The 22,273-nt window shown below is 43.3% G+C and overlaps 1 protein-coding gene across 7 annotated transcripts in view; it reads right to left on the bottom strand.

Moving 5' to 3' along the window:
• Positions 1–6,525, bottom strand: part of Tut4 (terminal uridylyl transferase 4) — a 97,697-nt gene extending 91,172 nt beyond the window's left edge. For 3 of the 7 annotated variants that reach the window (XM_075946839.1, XM_075946842.1, XM_075946843.1), the window contains exon 1: positions 6,113–6,524. The gene's annotated coding sequence lies outside the window, so the exon portion shown is untranslated. Of the gene's footprint in view, positions 1–6,112 lie in introns of all 7 variants that reach the window. The other 4 variants (XM_075946836.1, XM_075946837.1, XM_075946841.1 and 1 more) reach the window with 2 other exon arrangements.
• Positions 6,526–22,273: the final 15,748 nt, after the last annotated feature.

The following is a 22,273-nucleotide window of genomic DNA, read 5'->3' as shown; positions in this document are numbered from 1 at the left end:
TCTGAGATTTTATTACTTGTGCTACATAAAATCAGCAGTTCCTAATAAAATTAAATATAATAATATTATTATATTAAGACTTCACTCTTAAATGTACAGGCAAGAGAAACCAAGCATACATTGATCTCTTTTAAAAAGTCCATCAAATGATGTCTAAATAAAACATACTTTGATGCCTTCATAGAAAGCAATACTACTTCTACATAAAGGGGGATAAATGGGCTACCTACAAAATACTGTATGGGCAAACCTTAGCTTGGTGGAAGAGGATAGACATACACTGTATGACTGACGCTATATAAAATGTCCAGAGCAGGCAAATCTCCAGAGAAAGTTTCGTGGCTGCCAAAGGTGTAAGAGGCAGAAATGAGAAGTACTTGTTAATAAGTAGAGTTTCTTTCTGGGATAATGAAAATATTAGGGAATAAAATTCTCGCAATGAGCTTATAAAACCTTATGACTATACTAAGTTGTATATACCATTAACCTGTAGGTTTATAAAAGATTTATATTGTGTATGTGTGAGTGTGTGTAGTATGTGTGTGCGTGCTGATCCCATGGACCTGGAATTTCAGGTGGTTGTGAACCCACTGATATGGGTCATTGGAACTGAACTGGAGTGTCCCAGAACAGCGAACTCTTAACCTCTAGGCCATCTCTCCAGTCCCAGGAATTGGGTATTTATTTATTTATTTAATTTGCTGGTTGACTGTTTTTTTTTCAATACAGGGTTTCTCTATATAGTCTGGTTATACTGACTCACTATATAAACCAGGTTGGCCTTGAACTCAGAGAGCCACCTGCCTCTCAAGTGCTGGGATTAAAGGTGTGCACCACCATCACCCAGCTGAACTGGGTTTTTAAAAAGTGAAGATTATGGTACTATAAATATATCAAGAAAAGGGGGGGCACATTCTATTAGCCATCAGAGCACAGATTTTCACATATTATGTAGATAAACATATAGTTCAGTACAGATAAAAAAAAGGAAGAAAAACAATGCTCCAACCATATTATTACAAAATCAAGTTTGGGGGCTAGACAAGATGACTTAAAGGTTAAATGTATTTGCTGCCAAGCCAAAGACCTGAGTTCAGACCCATGGCCCCACATAATGGAAGTAGATCACCAACTCCCACAAGTTGTCCTCTGACCTCCACACATGCATTACCACAGGTACACACAAGAAAAGTTTGTCTCAAAGACCCTTCACAAGATGTGCCCACAGTAACAGAATGATGGCTCAGCAGGTAAAGGTGTTTGCCACCAAGCCTGACAACCTGAGTTCAATCCCCAGAACCCACATAGTTCTTGCTTTCTGCAAGAACTGATTCCCACAAGTTGTCCTCTAACCTATACCACATACATACACACACACACACACACACACACACACACACACACACATTAAAGCTGTTCAGGTATGAGGGGAGAGATAGATACATTTTAAAAATGCAAGCTATTGAGAAAAAAAGATATGGGGCTGAAGTGATAGCTCAGTTTCCACCATCCATGCCCCATGGTTTATAACTGCCTGTAACTTGAGTTCCAGAAAATCTGAAGCCCTCTTGTGGCATACTCAGGTACCATTTATGTGCACATACCCACACAGATACACACAAATTAAAAATAAAATAAACCTGCTGGGTATGGTAGTACATGTCTTTAAGCCCAGCACTCTAGAGACAGAGACAGGTGGATCTCTTGAGTTTGAGGTCAGGCTACATAGTGAGATCCTGTCTTGGAGGGGAGGGAAAGAGAAGGGAGGAGAAGGGGGAAGAGAAGAAAGAAAAATCAATATTTTTTTAATGCCCATAGTATGATTACCATTGAGTACTCTATACGTAATGAGCACTTAATATTTAGTGAGTAGCTGATCTGAATAATCAAAATCATTTAAATTACAATGACTAACAGATAAAATTCAATTAGGTTTAGTTATTCTGTATAATTCATACTTTCTATACTTAGAAAATATTTTGACACCCTGTGACTGTACAGAATACCCTCTACACACTACCTCTGACACTCATAACATGGTGTATTGGTTGGGCACTCTGGCTCCAGGACAGTCTCAGATCAAATCCCAACTCTACTGCAAACTAGGTGTGAGATTTTGTACTTAACTCTTTTACATCTCCTTTCCTCACCTGCAAATGAGATAAAAGGTTGTTGTGAGAACTAAGTAAATCTTCTAAAATCTTGAGAGTAATATATACAAAGTACTATGAACTCTCTTACTCTATCTAGCGAGTATCAATTTAAAATTATGAGACTTGAGTAATTAATAGAAAATATTTGCTTTTTCCTTCAGTTCAAAGAAACTAAACTCAAAAACGTACATATGCTTTACACTAACTTCTCCATGGTTTCTTAAAATTACGTGTCTGTGTCTGTGTGTGTGTGTGTGTGTACACATACATGCATGTGCCACAGCACAAGAATGGAGCCAGAAGACAACTTTCAGGAGTTGATTCTCCCTTTGTATCACATGTATCCCAGGGATCATACTCAGGTTGTCAGAATTGGCAGTAAAGGCCTTTACCCACTGAGCCATCCCACCAGCCTCCCCTAAACATTTTTAAGTACAAGATGTTCTGTATAGAGGTGGCCTTTGCTCATTTTTATTGGTGAACACTAAGCTTGTATAGTTTTCCTCTTTCCAACTAACTCACACTTCCCAGTGTGTCCTAACCTACTGCTTTCTAGTGCTAAATTGAAAAACTTTGTTTATCCAAGTCAAAAGAATAAAAAACTTCCTTTTAGGTCATAGACTCTATTAATAAGGAAGCCAAATTGGGGGGGGACCCCACTGGAGTAGAAGTTAGAAAACATTTCTAATCACAGCTCAAACATTAGCTCACATAGTGAGCTCAATTACAAGATTTAAAGCTTTTTTCAAAACATGTCTTAGTATAGAGTACAAACAGAAATGTTTGTTAAAGTAAATGATTGAATGAATAAATATCAACCTTGAAATTTGTTGCTCCATGCTCTTCAGCAAATAACTTCTGTGAGTCATAATTCCTCATTATAAACAGGTCATAGGTAAGCAAGTGAAAAAGATGCACACAGTCTTAGAACAGTACCTAGAAAGAATAAGGAGTCTAATAACTTTTTCTCTCCTTCAATGCACAGAATTATGGACACACAGTGTGAAATTTGTTCAAACTATTAATTCAAAAGAAAAATTTGAATTGTTAATATTTACATTTAGGTACCTTTCTTTTTTGGGAGGATTGAAGAAGCACTTGGAGACATGCTGGTTTTAAAACTTCCCTGAGGGGGCTGGAGAGATGGCTCAGTGGTTAAGAGCACTGCCTGCTCTTCCAAAGGTCCTGAGTTCAATTCCCAGCAACCACATGGTGGCTCACAACCATCTGCAATGAGATCTGGTGCCCTCTTCTGGCCTGAAGGCATACCTTCAGACAGAATACTGAGAATACTGTATACGTAATAAATACATAAAATCTTAAAAGAAAAAAATAAAATTAAAAAAAAAAATAAAAAATAAAACTTCCCTAAATTATGTGATAAGCTAGAATTCTAGATCTAAAACAACTTATTCAGAAGAATGTAAGCTTTCCTAAGTCCTCTGTTACTTTTTTAAAAATCTACATACTCTACTTTGAACTACAACCTACAGTGTCTCTTCTTTTGTCTGTTTTAGATCTTCACAGAACTGTTTAATCTTTTTGTGTATGTTTGGGTGTTATACTGGAGATTAAATATAGGCCTTCATACATATACCAGAAAAGTGTTCTACCACTAAGCTCCTATTTTTCTGTTTTTTAAGAACATACTTCTAACTACAGATGAGAGCAATTTCTTAACATTATTTTATTAATTAAAACATTTGCAAGTTTATCTGGAAAGGAAAACATCTAACTTAATTCTGCTATATCCAAATATTCACTTTTTTGTTTGTTTGTGGGTTTTTGTGGGTTTATGTGGTTTGGGAATTTGGTTTGTTTTTGAAACTGCATCTCACTATGCCTCCCTGGCTGGCCTGGAACTCACTATGTAAACCAGGCTGCCCTCAAACCCACAGAGATCCACCTGCCTCTGCCTCCAAGCACTGGGATTAAATCATGTAACACCATACACAGCTAAAAATGGTGACAACATTTATTAGCATCAATATTTACAGGTTATGTCTTTAATATTTTTTCAAAAATCCAATCTTTTTACAGTCAGTAAATTGAAACACTTTTATCTACCCACAGACCCTGACTGAACTCTATAAAGAACACAACATAATCACACATATATGTAAAAGTAATTTTGAGGTTAAAAAGGAAAGTTCTCTAGCTACTTTTACTAAAATGAACATGCTACGGGAGCAAACAAAAATCATCTTTAAGCACTTTCTTATTTAGGACCGTTTATCATTGCAGTCATAAAGTTTCATTTTAACACCTAAATTTAAAAGGCAAGTGCTAGTCTAACTAAATTAACAGAATCAGGTGTAACTTAGGATTCGGGTTTACAAATCTGAAGTGCGTTTCTATGTGCCTGACAATACCTGTTGACTTTCTGTGGTTAGATGTTCACAGCACTTAAAACATGAAATGCCAATCACTTTCACTTCCACTTTTAGATTCTTTTAAGGAAGCTTACTTTTTTTTTCGTTTTTCTACACTAGTCAAATGAAACTATGCAAGAAGAACTTTTATCTAAGAGTTTTCGGTAACTTTTTGTTTATAATAATTTTTTAAAGCAAAACACTTAAACTTATCTTCCCCAACATATATGGTTTTTAATTCCATTTTTATTATTTATTAAAGCATCACAAAGCACACTGTATCCTTGTGAGTTGTCTTAAATAAAGCTATATAAAACAATATTTCATAGTTTCACAGAAGTGGGATACAGTGTGCACCGTATTTCTAAGGGGATGCACATGGGCTCTGAGTAAAGAAAACGTTAATGCATACAGACAACATTTTACTCAAACCTTTCCGCGATTCAAGGACTGAGAATGGCGTTGTCTCTAAATTATCAGATCCACTTGGGATTATCCAATTGTATTAGCTAGTAGTTATTCCTTTTTAAACAAACAAGGTATGCTGTTTCACGAAGCATTTTTAAACTGTTTCTGCTGCAAGGACGGGAGAGGGATAAGTCTACAGATATAAAAGGTTATATGACCTGGCTAATTACTAAATGCATGCTAACAATACACAATTCGAATTGCATTTCTAAACACGAAGATTACAAAAGATCGCAATATGTCAAATGTTTAGGGAATGATTTTTGTATCAAAATAAAGAAAGACGGTATACTGAAACTAAGACCTCGCACAAGGTACAAGATTCGACTGATTTAAAGTTCGATATTCTTCTAAAAAAAAATGTTTAACCAACGTTAAAAATAACAGTAATTGATCCCATTCAGGTACTGACTAGAAATCCCGCTGCTTCTTTGAGGTCTAACCACCTCGTTCTTTTGTAATCCTGATATCAAAAGGATCAGAAACCACTTGCGGAGGCGTGCGACACACTGGGGAAGTGCTGTCTGTTTACAAATACGAATCTCACAGTTACCCACGTCAAAAGCGCGCAGTACCACCATTCGACTGGGGGGTGGGGGACAGAGACGGCGGGCGAGCAGGAAACGAAATCCACACGAACCTACCCTGCCTTCTCCCCACAAGGACGAGCGGGGGGGGGGGGGGGGATAGTGTTGTGTGTGTGTTTACATGTGCGTATAGACATCTCTACAGGGTGAAAGAAAAGGCACACATTACAGAGACACACACAGGCTCTAAGACAAGGCTAGACCAATCCCGTTAACTCAGATCCTCCGAACCCGACTACAACAGGTTTCGGTGGCCGGACGGGCCCCCCAAAACCCTCCACAGGCCGCCCAGGCCGCCTTCTCCACTTCCCTCCTTCCCTCAGCTTTCCCCTGGGACACTTGAAGCCCGATCGAGAGGAGGAGGAAGCGCCAGGCCCCGAGGGGGGCGGCGGAGTCGCGCTCCCGGGGACCCGACACCTGCGGGGCGCCGCACCTGAAGGGGACAAGCGGGGTGGGGGGGGGAGCCTTCCCCAGCTCGGCCGAGCACACCCCCTCGGCAGCCCGCGCAGCGCGGCGGCCCGAAGCTCCGTACCTGCGAGGCCCGCGAGCTACAGGCGCGCGCGACGCCTCCTCATCGCAGAGGCTCCGGCACCCCCTCCGCCTCCCGCTGCCGCCGCCCCCGCCGCCGTCGCCGCCGCCGCCGCCGCCGATGGAGGCCAGGACACGACGAGCTCAGGACTCCACCGCCATGTCCGCCGCGCCGCGAACTGCATTGTGGGGGGGAAGGGACGGGGAGGGGGAGGAGGAGGGAGCGAGAGAAAGAGGAGGACCCGCTGAGGGGAGGGGGCCGAGGGAGAGTGGCGCCGGGAAGAGGGGGAGGGGAGCGGGAGGCGCTCCGCAGACTGGGGTCCCCGCGGGGATGGGAGGAGGAGATGGGCTCGGCAGCCCGGGAGCGGAGCCTCTTGGGGCTGGGTTCAGGGGCGCCCTCGCCTTCAGTTCTGGGGATTCCCCCCCCCGCGGCACCCGTCAAACCTCGGCGGGGGAGGGGGAGGCCGGAGGGAGGGGCTACGCTCGGGGGGCTCGTGGCGGTCGCCCGGAAACAATGGGGAGGGGTGGGGATCGAGGTGGGAGGACGGCGCGCACACACCCGCGCTGAGGGGGGGGGGGGAGAGCGAGCGAGCGGGCGAGCGCGCGCGGGCTCTCGGTGGCGCCCGAGCTGGGGGCGGGCCCCGGCGGAGGGACAGGGTCGGAGCGGCCTGCCGGGAGAGGGTCTCGCGGTCCGGCACGCCGACGCCGGGGAGCGGCGCGAGGACGCCTGCGAGCCCGGGCTCGCGTGCACCGTCGCTCTGCTCACGTCAGGCTCCCGGGCTGCGGGCGGCTCTGCTGAGGCCCCCGGGCGGGAAAAGGGGCTGGTTCTCTAGCAGTTCCCCGAGTGAAGGGGGGGTGCTGGGGGAGGGGGCGGACTATGCAGGCTCGGGCTTGTCACTGCTCGACTGCCCATGCCTTTTGAAGCCTTTGCAGTCATCCCTGGCTTCAGTGCACCGTCAGGGAGCTGACGAGAGAAAGCCCCCCCCCCCCCCCGTTCACCCTTGCCACCAGCCCTGCTTTGCGTCACCTCAGGAATAACAAAGCCGAGAGATCTTGAGAAACATTTCGAAAACCATGTCTTTAGTTTTAGGTGGGCATAGAAACAACTACCGCGAACGGCTTCCCCCTTTCTTTTTTTTTCTAATGTGTTAGGTTCCTGTCATTTAAATTTACACTTATGAAAGACTTGAGAAGGCTTTGTTAGTTTATTTTAATGGCCCCAAGCCTCGAGATTATTTGACCAAGCTCCTACTTCACTCAGAGAGGGACAAATCACAAAAAACGGCAACCCTTGAGTTGAATATTTACTAGGCAGAAAAAGTGTACGACACCCTGAAACGTGGGGGTTTATAAAGGGAAGCGGCTATATCTTAAACGTTTACAAGACAATGACAAATATTCTAAAGACTGAGGCCAGAACAGCTCAGGGGCTACAGAGAGGCAATTGTCTCTGTAGTTCACCAACTTCTCACTGCATCCCAGAACTGAATACCTCTTACTTGATTTGTCCATCTGAATCCCAAAAGCTAATGAATTTAGTGAGGAGAGACCAAGCATTGCCTGCTTAGTACTAGTCATTGAACTAGGGGCTTCAAACACCTAACCATCTAGCCTTCATACTGCTCCTGTGACGATAGCTGCTATCGCTTCCGTTTGCGGATGAGAAAACTACGTTCTGGAAGTGCACTCCCCCGTCTGTGACTCTTCCAGACCCACAAGCATTGGATAGAATACAGGATTTCAAGTCAGCCCCTCCAGGTTTGGGAAGTTACCAACTGGATGACTTCAGATTAATAAAAATCCAGATTTTTCTCACCTGAAATCTTTTTAAATGCGTCCGCGCTGCAGAGCGTTAAGGAAAGAAACGGGAGAAGAAACCGATGTGGAAACCTAGTGTTAGGTATGGTGGCTTGTGTCTGTAATCTCAATACCCTGGAAACTTGTATCTGAAGGATCGCCAGTTCAAAGCCAGCATAGCGCCAGTCGGTAGTGGCATACACCTTTAATCCCAGCACTCGGGAGGCAGAGGCAGGTGGATCTCTGTGAGTTTGAGGCCAGCCTGGTATACACAGCGAGTTCCAGGACAGCTAAGGCTGTTATACAGAGAAACCAAAACAAAACAAAAAGTTACCTGTGTGATGAAGAGCATGCTTTTAATCCCAGGAGGGATAGAGAGAGAGAGGCAGAAGTGGACGGAGGGGATCTTTGAGTTTGACGCCAGTCTGGGAGGGAGTTCCAGGCCAGTGGAATACTTGAGATCTTGTCTCAAAAGAAAAAAAGAGAGGTAGGGATTGGGCATATAGCAGCTCAATATAAGAGTGCCTGCCTAGTACGCAAAGGGCTTCTTGAGTTTGATCTTCTGTACCAGAAAAAATAAATAATGAAAGCTTAAAGCTGATAGACACATTTAAAACGATTACCAACATGCTCCTCACTAATATTAATGTCCTTGGACCAAATTCAATTGAAAAAACATTTCCTGATTACATAGTGTAAGCAAAACATACTTCAGTGCCTAGACAAACCACCCAGACTGCTGCTCAGAAAGCTCACGGTCCAGCAAGGAAGGCAGTGTTATTAACTTATAGTCAACCTATCATATGAACAAAGGGTTGGGCAAATCCAGAGGAGAATGTGATAAATCCCACGCAAGTGAGGCGTCAATGGAAAAGGTCGACCTTTAGGAACTACCTGTTTTGTGCCAAAGATGTGTTGATGACTCAGAAGACAGCATTTAGTCTAGAGTAAGATATTGAGTCTAAAACAAAGACCCAGCCAGCTGGGAGAGCGCCACGCCTCTGCCCTTGGGCCTCCAGATAACACCCTTCCATATTTCTCAAGACCCAGCCCAACTCTTACTTAGTTGTCCTTTGAGGCGGGATTTCTGATAACCCAAGGTGGCCTCCAGCAACTCGTAGCCGTGGATAACCTTGAACTCCTGATTCTCCTCCCAAGCTTTACCAGTTCAGGCGTGTGCCTTGACAACCCTTTACCCTCAGAACTTCCAGCAAGTGAACACACAAGCACTCCACTGGATGCTCTCTCTGCAATCTCCAAATCCCAAGAATTTTACCCGTCTGATACCAATGGATTGTAATCTTAGATACACATACTTCTATTCGTATTGCAGTACCTACATGCTTGTTGCGTTGAACATTTTGGCAACCATCCTCCTGTTTACCATTACAACTAAACAGTTGAGGCACTCCAGCAAGACCAATGAGGAAACGTAGGGTTTAATTAATGCCCAAGTTCATAAATAAATTGCAGACACAACTAGAATGCCACTTTTGCGTTCTTCGCTTTGAACTACAGATTACTGGAAAAATGACAAGTCTCTAGCTGCCCCATGAAAACACTCAAGAGACTCTCTCTGGAATACTTTCTAGAACAGTCCCACGGTTGTGCTTAAGGTTTTAAATGTAGACTTCCAACCTAGATGGCCCAGGAGTGCCAGCCATGTCATCCTAACAGGTGAACATTATTTGCAGCAGAAGTCCTCTTCTGTCTACCAAATGAGAAATACAGTTGCCTAATGGATCATTGCTTGTGTGTGTTCTCCTCTTAGATAATGGAAATATATGATTCAGCTTCTCTTTCTAAAGTGACATAGCAGAAGTAGCTTAGTTATGAAGGAAAGAAGTTTAGGGCTTGGAGTGCAGTTCAGTATCAGACTGCTTGCCTAGTATGCTCAAAATCCCCATGTCTGCTCCCTATATCTGAGGGAGGAGAGGGTTATTTAGCTCACAATTTTGAGGTTCTAAGTTCAAGATCTGATGATGGTTTGGGCCTCTGATGAGGATGGGAAATGGTGTCACTTCATAGCAGAAAACTATATAAAAGAACAGGTTATCATATCTTCAACCAGGAATGGGGCTTGGCTCAGGGATTTATCAGAGCCCTCTCAGGAAAATTACTTCCATTAATCCGAATAATCTTTCATTAGACCCATCCTCCTTTTCAAATTAATTTATTGGGAGTGACAGGGCAGGAAATGCATAGGCACATAGGCAGACCTATGTGCGTGCATGCATACATACATACTTATATACATACATACATATGCATACGTAGGCCAGAGAAGGACACTAGGAGTCTTCCTCCACCTCTTCATCTTTTTTTTTTTTAAGAAAAGATCTCTCACTGCACCAGGCTGGCCAGTGAGCTTCTCCAACCCACCCACTTCTCTCCAAAGGTTTCATCTGTCCTTACCATGTCTTCTAATTTATCATCCCATCACACTATCCTGAAGCATAAGAAGTACACACACAAACACACACACTTGCACACTCACATGCATGCTCACACACAACACACACACACACAAAAAAAAAAAACCTCACACGGGGAGGAAGGATGATCTTAGTTAAAAAAGACTTTGGTATTCACAGATGTATCAAGAACCCATATACATAGCAGAAGATGATTCTTTGAAGCTAATCTAGGACCATATCATAAGGGCTGCGATAAAAATAATTTTCATTAGGGGTCTTGAGAGACAACTCAGCAGTCAAGAGCACATGTTGTTCCACAGGACCCGAGTTTGATTCTCAGCACTCACATGGTGGCTCAGGAACACCCATGGTTCTCAGCACTCACATGGTGGCTCAGGAACACCCATAACTCCAGTGCCAAGAGATTCAGTATCCTCTCCTGATCTCTGAAGGCACTAAGCACACATCTGCTACAAACACTCACACAGAAAATAAGATGAATAAATTCTAAACATATATTTTGTCTTTGATTGTTTGGCTTTTTGAAATAGGTTTCACTATGTAGACTAGATTGGCCTCAAACTCACAAGAGAGTTGCCTGCCTTTTCCTCTCCAGTGAGGGGATTATAGGTGTGCACCACGATACACAGCCCATGAAATACAATTTTCTTTTACAAACGTCCTTTAGGGAATGAACTGGCTCAGAAGTTAAGAGTGCATGCATACTGCTCTTCTAAAAAACCCGATTTCACTTCCCAACACCCACAATGTTAGCTTACAGGGGAGTCTGATTCCACAGGCACCTGCATTCTTGTGCACATACCCACCCTCTTACATACAAACATACATACAATTTAAAATCATCTTTACAAAACTTTAGCCAGGCAGTAGTGGCACACGCCTTTAAGCCCAGAACTCAGGAGGCAGAAGCAGGTGAATCTTTGAACTGGAGGCCAGCCTGGTGTACAGACCAAGTTCCAGGACAGCCATTGCTACACAGAGAAACCCTGTCTTGAAAATAAATACATTTTTTTTTGTTTTTTTTTTTTTTTTTGGTTTTTCGAGACAGGGTTTCTCTGTAGCTTTGGAGCCTGTCCTGGAACTAGCTCTTGTAGACCAGGCTGGTCTCGAACTCACAGAGATCCGCCTGCCTCTGCCTCCCGTGTGCTGGGATTAAAGGCGTGCGCCACCACTGCCCGGCAATAAATACATTTTTTAAAGAGCCTTTCTTCCGGGTCGTGGTGGCACACACCTTTAATCCCAGTATTTGGGAGGCAAAGGCAGGTTGATCTTTGAGTTTAAGGCCACCCTGGTCTCCAGAGAGCTCCAGGCTCCAGGACAGCTAGGGTTTCAACCCCCCACCCAGAAAAAAAGAACCTTTATTTTATCCTAAATTTGTAGAACAGTTTTGAAAAATCTATAAGCCTGAGAGATAAACTTGTCGTACAGCAAAACTTAGAGGTGCCTGGGAGTCTATTGCAGGCCTTAAATCCCAGCACTCAGGAAGCAGAGGCAAATGGGTCTTTATGAGTTTGAAGCCAATCAGATGTAAGTAGAGAATCCAGGCCAGCCAAGGATACATAGTAAGGCACTGTTTCAAAAACAAAACAATAACAACTAACAGATAGTCATTAAACTTCAATTTGAATGTTTCTATATTTAACAGAGATCACATTCCTTCCTAAATCTACCTGTTCTAGATGACAGAAATTCTTCCTACATTCTGCCGAAATCTAACTTCCTTCCTTCTTCCCTCCCTCCCTTCCTCCCTCCCTTTCTTTCGACGAGGAGTGTTGTGCAGCCAAAGCTGACCTTCATCTTGCTAGCTGAGGATGACCTTGAACTTCTAATTCTTCAGAGTGTTAGAATTACCCCAGTTTCATTCAGTACTGAGGAATCAAACCTCTGTCCTTTAAAACAAAATGAGATCCAGTTTTATTCTACCAGTCTCCCTGCAACCAATTCTAATGTGTTAGGACAACATGTACTCTGATTCATCTTTGTGTCCTATAAAATGCCATGCCCTCTATCCAGAAATAAATCCTTGCATACATGGTCAAATGATTTCAACAAGGATGCTGAGGTATGCAACAAGAGTTGGTTTTTTTTTAAGTAAATAATGCTAGAGAAACTGGATCCCCCACATGCAAAGACTGCAGTTAGACCTTGACCTTAGACCACATACAAAAGCCGACTCAAAATGGATCCATGACCTAAAATGTAGGATGTAGGACCTAAAACGATAAAGCTCTCAGAAAAAAAATAGGGGAGGAGCTTTATGGCATTATTTGGGGCAGGGATCTCTTGAATATGACACCAAAGGAGAAATTAAACCACAAGAAAATTGTAAAATTTTGTTGCTTTTTTGTTTTGTTTTTGAGACAGAGTTTCTCTGTGTAGCCTTTGCTGTCCTGGAACTAGCTCTGTAGACCAAGCTGGATTCAAACTCACAGAAAACCACCTGCCTCTGCCTCCTGAGTGCTGAGATTAAAGATGTGTAGCACAACCTCCCAGATTCATCCATCCTTCCTTCCTTCCATCCTTCCTTCTTCCCTCCCTCCCTCCCTCCTTCCTGCCTTCCTTCTCTTTTCTCCCCTAAAACAGGGTTTCTCTGTGTAACAGTCATGGCAGTCCTGGAACGCACTCTGTAGACCAGACTGACCTCGAGCTCACTGAGATCCTTCTGCCTCTACCTCCTAAGTGCTGGGGATCCTTTTTTTTCTTGATCACAGTCAACTTAATTTTTTCCCTTATTTTTAAGCTCTGTGTGCCTGTGCACATGCATAGGCGACAGCATACAAGTGAAGGTCAAAGGACAAGTTTTGGGAGTCAGTTCTTCCCTTCTACTGTGTGAATTCTGGGAATGAAACTCAAGTTGTCAGGCTTAGCAGTAATCGCTTTTGCCTGTTGAGCCATCTCTGTGACCTAGAAACTTTACTTTTGCAAAGACATTATCAATGGAGTACAAAGGTAACACAGAGAAAGAAAGAAAATATTTACAAATTGAATTTGCATACCTGGTGAGAAGCAAACAGCCGCAATATACAGAAGACTCCTAAAACTCAAGAGCAGGGAAACAATGTAGTTCAAAGCACACTAGGATTTGAAGGGTTTCTCCAGAGAAAATACTCAAATGGCCAATAAGTACAGGAAAAGACGCTGAAGTGCAAGTCAAAACTGCAGCAAGATACTATTTCATTATTTAGTCTAGTATTAAAGAAAAAACAAAAATAAAATCAGTAGTCATGGTCCCACCGTTATACACAAATGTAAAAACTCAATGAGTTATACACTTAAGTGTTGTGCTCTTATTCTATAATTTAAAAATGGCAAATAGTCTGATTTAACATGGGGTAAAGAAGAAAGAAAAAGGTTAGCAGATGTGATGATTAAATCTTGAACACCAACCTGATGGGATTTAGGATTTCCTAGGAACAAATGTCTGTGTCACTGAGGAATTTCCAAAGAGATGAAATGGCAATGGATAAGACCCACTTCAGCCGTTAGGATTTGCTGAAAGAGGCAGAGGCAGGAGGATCACGAATTCGAGGTCAGCCTGGGACACACACACACACACACACACACACACACAAAGACCCACTTGGATGTGCAGTACGACTCTGTGGTCTAGGATTCAGAATGAATGCTAACGGAAAAAAGTGAGTACCAGCATTGACGTGTCTCTGCTTCTTGTCCGAGAACACAATGTGACTGACCTCCTTTACCCTCCTGCCGGCACGCCTCCTGCTATAGTATGTAATACTGTGAGCCAAAGTAAATAGGAGCTAAAAGTAAACCTTTCCTCTCTCTTTTTAAGATTTTTTTTTTGTTTCATGCACATTTGCATTTGGCCTGCATGTATGTCTGTGGAGGTGCCAAAGCCCCCGGAATTGAAGACATAGACAGTTGTGAGCTGCCATGGGGTACTGGGAACTGAACCCAGTCAGCCCTCTTAGCCAGTGAGCCTTCTCTCCAGCCCCCCATCACTGTTAACTGGGTATTTTGTCACAACAATGGAAACGGTACTAGCATAGTGAAGTGCAGAAAGGGCTTAGAAAGGGAGAGCGGCAATAGGCTGTGAAAAGCCCTGCTAAGAAGACTAGCCTCGATCCTGCAGGGAATGTTGAGAAACATGCAAAGTTTAAGTAGGAGAAATATTTGCTCACATTTCTGCTTTGGAAGGTAAATTCTAGAGGACAGTGCAACATCAGGTGGAGGGAAAAGGCGGAGGACATTTCTCCGATCCAAATAGGATCCCAGGGGGCTGCTTGGCCAAAGAGATACTAATTCTATATTCTTTCAATATCATGAAGGAAAGGAGATTCAGTAATTACCCATGAAAACATTTGGTGAGCGACTTTGATTCAAACTTAAATATATACCTAATATAACCATATAATTTTTGATTTTTTTTTTGAGACAGGGTTTTTCTGTGTAGCACTGTCCTGGAAAACTTGTTGTATAGACCAGGCTGGCCTTGAACTCACAGAGATCTGCCTGCCTATGTTTCCTGAGTGCTGAGGTTAAAGGCGTGAGCCACTACTACCTGGCTTATAAAATTTTTTACAATTTTTGAAGAAAAATGACATTAAACTAACCATGATCCAGCCACAGTCCTATTAATATTTTAGTATGTTATTTTTTAAAATCTTATTTTAGCCTTACTTCATCTTCAAGATGAGGCAAGGAAGTCAGTCTATGATGTTAGGAGAGTAACATGAGAGAAGTCAGATCTCAAGAGTCATTGCCAAAAGTAATCACTATGGGGGCTGGAGAGATGGCTCAGAGGGTAAGAGCACTGGCTGCTCTTCTGGAGGCCCCGAGTTCAATTCCCAGCAACCACATGGTGGCTCACAACCATCTGTAATGAGACCTGGTGCCTTCCTTGCAAGCATTGTATGCTTAATAAATAAATAAATAAATCTTAAAAAAAAAAAGTAATCACTATGTATGTTTTGGCAGGAGCATGGCAGAATCTAAGTAAAAGCCAAGTCAGAAACATGTCAAAAACAAATAAGCAAGTGGAAGGTGTAGGTGAGATGATTGTAAGTGCCAGCTTAATCTGGACTAGACAGTGAGTTCCAGACACTGTGGGGACAGGAGAGAATTAGCAGAAGTTGGGTGATACAAGATGAAAAGTCTAGATGAACTGGAAGAATTCTCAGTGGTTAAGAACTTTCCATAATTCTTTCTTCGATGGGAAAATGAACCAAAAGTTTAACACAGACCAAGTAAATCAGCACTGGATGTTGCTACTCAGATTGACAGACAAGTTAATGAGTAGCAAGCTGTGTACTCTCACTTCAGAGCGGGGATCAATCTTGCTCAGCAAATAATGTCTGGGGGTCACAAAGTCCCCAGTAAAGAATTCTATGTATGTGCTGTTTTAGTATATGTTGTTAGCATATGTGGTTTTTGAAGCCAATACCACATATGATTTATAGATAGTAATTTGGACGTCAAAATTCTCACACTTAGGGCAAGCTGAGGGGTAGGGGAGTCCTCTCTTTGGATTGAGCAATATATAGAACCTAAGCTTCCCAGCAATTCAGTGTTCAGGATTCTTCCTGTGATTTTGCTTAAGAACTGGATTCTGGACAGGTGGAATTTATAGCAACATTATGTCCTAGATTTTTGAGGACAGACCCAGATTTTAAATATTTTATCCTGCTGTAACTATAGTAGGCTTAAAGTTGTGTTCTCCTGTTTCTGATTTGAATAGAGAAGAAAATATGGGCTTGGGGGGCTGGAGAGATGGCTCAGAGGTTAAGAGCATTGCCTGCTTTCCCAAAGGTCCTGAGTTCAATTCCCAGCAACCACATGGTGGCTCACAACCATCTGTACTGGGGTCTTCTGGCCTGCAGGCATACACACAGACAGAACATTGTATATATAATTAATAAATAAATATTTATAAAAAAAGAAAATATGGGCTTTAAAGTGTCCTTTTCTTGGCATATATGATAATGAATACCCAGAGAAAGTCCTGGTTGAGTTCAGAGAGATAACAATACTCTATTGAGAATGTTCACTGGGATGCAAAATAGCTGTCTGTGGTGAGAAGCAGGCAAGGAGAACCCTTGTAAAATTGTGATTGGTGCGTGTGTCATTTGGTTAGAACAGAGCAGTTTAATAAGAGACAGAAGTTTAAGGATAAAGGAGCCTGAAGATAAAGAAAGGACTGAGTGAGATAGGGGTTTGGAGGATGAGTGTCAGGTAGGAAGGACAGAAAAGCCTGACAGGGAAAGAGGAGCAGACTTAGGAGGGCACATGTATAGAGAAGAGAAGGCACTTAGCAGAGAGGGGAAGGGGAAAAGGGGGAAGGGGGAATATGAACAGAGGAGAGAAGGAGTGTAGAATGGGGTAGTTGGAACAGACAGGCAGCCATGCATGAATGAGAGACACAGAAAGAAGCTTGAGTTTTCCTTAAAACTGTGGCTATCTGGGGCAGCCCTGGGAGGGCAGGGGGAGATGAGACTGTGGGAAGGTTTGTAAAACTGGAGCAAAGACAAAGCTGCAAGTCCCATCTGCAAGAGCCATCACCCCTTCAGGAACTCCTTAGGGAGCTCACGGTAGACCTGGTCTGTGCTGAAGGGTAGCCTTCTTCTTCAAAGCACCTTTTGCTGAATCTTTTTGTTTATTTTGGTTTGGTTTGGTTTTGAGACAGGATTTCTCTGTGTAGCAGACATACTGTCCTGGATCCTGGAACTCACTCTGTAGACCAGTCTGGCCTCAAACTCAGAGATCTACCTGCCTCTGCCTCCTGAGTACTGGGATTAAAGGCGTGCAGCACCACCGCCCAGCTTGCTGAATCTTTATATGAAAGAAGGATCAGTCCTTTAATTTCTTTCTATAAAGGGTGGGTAGGTAGATGATACATGATATATATATATATATATATATATATAGATATATAGATAGATAGATAGATAGATAGATATAGATAGATAGATAGATAGATACAAATATATAGATATGTATATACACATATCTAAAGCTTCATTTACTTAAGACTTACTGTACTTGCAAATTTTTAAAGTTTTTCTTTTAATTATTTCTGTATTTATTTTGGTTTTTCAAGACACGGCTTTTCTTTGTAACAGTCCTGGCTGTCCTAGAACTCACTTTGTAGACCAGGTTGACCTCAAACTCACAGAATTCATACTATCTCTGCTTCTCAAGTGCTGGAATGAAAGGCATGTGCCACTACTGCCCAGGTGCACTTGTAATCTCAGTCAGATCTCTGAATAAGAATGTTTTCTTTAGTAAGACTGCAAAATTGGTTTTTCAAAACAGGATTTCTCTGTGTAGCCCTGGCTGTCCTGGAACTCCTCTGTAGACCAGGTTGGCCTCAACCTCAGAAAGCTGCCTGCCTCTGTCTCCCAGCTACCTCCCAAATTCTATTGAGAGTAAAAAGAATAGGGCTGAGAAGACTCAATAAAATGCCTAATATACAAGCATGAGGCTGAGGACCAGAGTTTGATCACCACAACCTACGGGAAAAACCAGTCCTGGTGGATGCTTAGAAACCAAACCCTGAGGGGCACTGAAGGAGGACTATGCTTGAGGTTCCCTGGCTAACCTAATCAGCAAGTTCCAGGTTAGCCAATAAGAGACCTTGTCTCAAAAGCAAGGTGGACAGTCCGTGAAGAAGAATGAACTCAAGGTTAGCCTCTGGCCCTCACACCCGTGGCCCGTGTGTGCTCAAGTAGTCACACAAAGAGCAAAAGGGATACCAAGTGCCTATTACAGGGATACGCCTCTAATTCCAGCACTCAGGAGGCGGAGACAAGTGCATGCCAGTGAGTTTGAAACCAGCCTGGTCTACACAGTTGGACTCCAGGCTCGTCAGTGCCTACTAAAGACCCTAGAATGTAAAGGGTACCCCAAAGTACCTTGCCATTTCCTTTCTTTCTTTCTTTCTTCCTTCCTTCCTTCCTTCCTTCCTTCCTTCCTTCCTTCCTTTCTTTCTTTCTTTCTTTCTTTCTTTATTGGTTTTTCGAGACAGGGTTTCTCTGTGGCTTTGGAGCCTGTCCTGGAACTAGCTCTTGTAGACCAGGCTGGTCTCGAACTCACAGAGATCCACCTGCCTCTGCCTCCCGAGTGCTTGGATTAAAGGCGTGCGCCACCATCGCCCGGCTTTATTTTCCTTTGGTACAGAATCTTGCAGTGTTATATGTCAACCAGCCTGGCGTCTTAACTTGTGAATTCAAACATCCGCCCACTTCAAACACCTGAGTACTTATGATTACCCATACACGCCAACATAGCTGGCTTCTTCGCCGTTTAGAAACAAACAGTCTGTGTATCTGACTCAGCCTGAGTAACACAGTGCTTTCCTGACCTGATGAGCCCTCCTGCGTTTTCCCTCTGCTAAACTGTTGATCACGCGTGTGTTGGCAGACTCAAATGCATCCACCCCTCTTAATCCTCCCTTGATTTCTCTGAGAGAATGAGTCACTAACTCTTGAATTCTGCAGCACTTACCAGCGTTAACATTTCTTTCTTTCTTTTTTTTTTTTTTGGTTTTTTCGAGACAGGGTTTCTCTGTGGCTTTGGAGCCTGTCCTGGAACTAGCTCTGTAGACCAGGCTGGTCTCGAACTCACAGAGATCCGCCTACCTCTGCCTCCCGAGTGCTGGGATTAAAGGCGTGCGCCACCATCGCCCGGCCAACATTTCTTATTTACAAGTCTCCGTCACCTAAGGGCCCTCCTCCATGACTAAAGCCTTATCTTATCTTCACAGCATCTTGCACAGCACTTGGCCCTCAACAAATATTCTGATAAATGGAGGGATGGTGAAGCAAGCACTTCAAAACTACCTAGTTCTAAGCATTGTTTCAGGTGTTTTACAAATGTTAGCTTGTTTAATCCACATAAAAATCCTGTGAGGTTGAGCCACGGGTGGCGCACGCCTTTAATCTCCACAATCGGAGGCAGAAGCAGAGAGGTCTCTGTGAGTTCAAAGCCAACCTGAGCTACAAAGTGAGTTCCAGGACAGGCTCCAAAGCTACAGAGAAACCTTGCCTCAGAAAAAAAAAAAAAGTTTCTATCATTTCTATCCTACAGATAAGGAAAAAGATGCAGTGAGATGCAATTTGCCTGAGGTCACTCAGCTGCTGACTGATCAAAGCCAGGATTCAACCTAAGCAGCTGGTGTTAGAGTCAAGGCTCTGCAAGAGCTTCTTGCTACAATGCCTCCCAGAGAGCCAGAGCAATCCCAAACAAATTTGGCTCTTATTTCATTTATTTATTTATTTATTCATTCTATTCCATTCATTCATTCATTTTATATACCAACCACAATTTCCCCTCCCCCCTCTCCTCCTGTTCCCTCATGTCACCTCTGTTCTACCTCCTCCAATCTAATCCTCCTCCTTCTCCATTCAGAATGGTAAGGTCTCCCATGGGAATCAACAAAGCAGGGTATATCAAATTGAGGAAGGACCAAGCTCCACCCCCTTGCATCAAGATTGGGCAAGGCTTCCCACTAGAGAGCATAGGTTCCAAAGAGACAACTCACGAGTCAGGGACAGGTCCTGGTCCCCCTACTAGGGGCCCCACAGACAGATCAAGTTACAGGACTGTCACCCAGATGCAGAGGGCCTAGGTCAGTCCCATGCTGACTCCCTAGCTGCCAGTTCAGAGTCCATGAGCTCTCACAAACTCAGGCCAGCTGTCTCCGTGGTTTTTCCCCATCATGATCTTATCTACCCTCCTTCATATAGTCTCTCCTCCCTCTCTACAAATGGACTCCCTGAGCTCAGCCCAGAGCTTAGCTGTGGATCTCTCCATCTGCTTCCTTCAGTTACTGGAGAAGGCTCTACAATGACAGGGTATTCATCAATCTTACTACAGGAGAAGGCCAGTTCAGGCACCCTCTCCACTATTGCTAGGAGTCTTAGCTGAGGTCATCCTTGTAGGTTCTTTGGAGTTTCTCTGGCACCAGATTTCTCCCTAACCCCATAATGACCCCCTCTATCAAGATATCTCTTTCATTACTCTCCCGCTGCATCCTGCCCCCAACCTGACAACCCTCTTTCCTCCTGCTCCCATGCCCCCATCCCCTTCCTTCTATCCTGCCCCCCAGCCCCAGTTTACTCAGGAGATCTCATCTATTTCCTCTTCCCAAGGAGATCCATGCTTCCCCCTTAGGGTCAATAAGACAAAACAGCAGAAGAAAAGATCTTCACCGATCCCATACCTGACAGAGGACTGATATCCAAAATGTATAAAGAACTCAAGAAACTAGACATCAAAATACCAAATAATCCAATTAAGAAACAGGGTACAGCCGGGCAATGGTGGCGCACGCCTTTAATCCCAGCACTTGGGAGGCAGAGGCAGGCGGATCTCTGTGAGTTCGAGACCAGCCTGGTCTACAGAGCTAGTTCCAGGACAGGCTCCAAAGCCACAGAGAAACCCTGTCTTGAAAAAAAACAAACAAACAAACAAAAAAACAAAAAAAAAATTGTGTATCTTTTTGCTCATATATAAGAAGCAGTGTTATCTATCTCTGTGTCTGTTTTCAAACGTGGGTAGATAGAGCCAAGAGCCTGAAAACACTCGGCCCAGACATCACTGTCAGTAACAGAGGAGCCCTCATCTTAAGGAAGAGGGAATGGCTGGAGTTCACAACCACACTGAGCCTTAACGAGCTATTGTGGAACAAAGGAGAACAGAAAAAAAAATTTAAGTCGATTGCATAAGAAAGTTAGAAAATATACTATCTTTAGCCACTAAATCATCTAGTGGCTAAAAATCTCCAGTGCCTTCTTCTGTATCTTCAGAATGAGAGGATAGGATATGCATGGCTTATTTGTACAGGGTATAAAGACAGACAAAGGAAAGTGCTGCATTTAAAAAACAAACAAACACAAAGAGATGCTAATACTCTTCATGTTTCCTAACTTTATCATGTATGGTTTCAACTACTACTATTTTTCTGCAGCTTTAGACTTTTGGTTTGGTGTTCGCTTTTTAAGTATAAACTATGTATTCATTTATTTATTATTGTGTGTGGGTATGCATGGTGTATATGTGTGAGTGTGCGGCATATGTATGTGCCTATGTTTGTGTGTGTGCATGGTGTATGTGTGTGAGTGTGCGGCATATGTATGTGCATATGTTTGTGTGTGTGCATGGTGTATGTGTGTGAGTGTGCGGCATATGTATGTGCATATGTTTGTGTGTGTGCATGATGTATGTGTGTGAGTGTGCAGCATATGTATGTGCATATGTTTGTGTGTGTGCATGGTGTATGTGTGTGAGTGTGCGGCATATGTATGTGCATATGTTTGTGTGTGTGCATGATGTATGTGTGTGAGTGTGCAGCATATGTATGTGCATATGTTTGTGTGTGTGTGCATGGTGTATGTGTGAGCGCATAAATGCATGCATATAGCTGCACTGTACCACAGCGAGCGTGTGGAGATCAGAGGACAGCTTTTGGAGAGTCAGTTATTTCCTCTACCTCGTCGAGGCAGTCTTTCTGTTGTCTATGCCCCGCTGCATACTCCACGCTAACTGACCCCCCAGCTTCTGGGTCTTCCGGGTGGTTCTCGTGTCTCTGCCTTTTGTTTCACAGTAGGAAACAGAGCTAGAAAATATTTGCATATCTTTTGGCTCATATATGAGAAACAGAGGTATCTAGGAGTAAAATTTGTGCCATCACATCCAGCTTTTTGATGTGGGTCCAGGGATCATCCTTGGGTCATCAGGTTTGTGTGGCAAGTGCGTGTAGCCACTGAGCCATCTCACCCGCTCCTGGTGTTTGCTTTTGAGATTTAACCATGTTGATACAGAACATTCTGGTCTGTTCATTTTGAAAACAGTCTTAATAGTAGTGTTTTTGCGACTCATCCTCTGTATTATTTCCTGTTAGACATTTGTAGTAATCATATGTAGTAAATGGTACCCTAAAGGAAAAGGAAAGTTGACGGCCCACTTCT

This window comes from Microtus pennsylvanicus, chromosome 13, assembly GCF_037038515.1.
Source record: "Microtus pennsylvanicus isolate mMicPen1 chromosome 13, mMicPen1.hap1, whole genome shotgun sequence".
In the NCBI taxonomy this organism is placed as follows: domain Eukaryota; kingdom Metazoa; phylum Chordata; class Mammalia; order Rodentia; family Cricetidae; genus Microtus; species Microtus pennsylvanicus.
The sequence above is the reverse complement of the archived record's forward strand: the minus strand, read 5'-3'. Positions and strand labels throughout refer to the sequence as shown.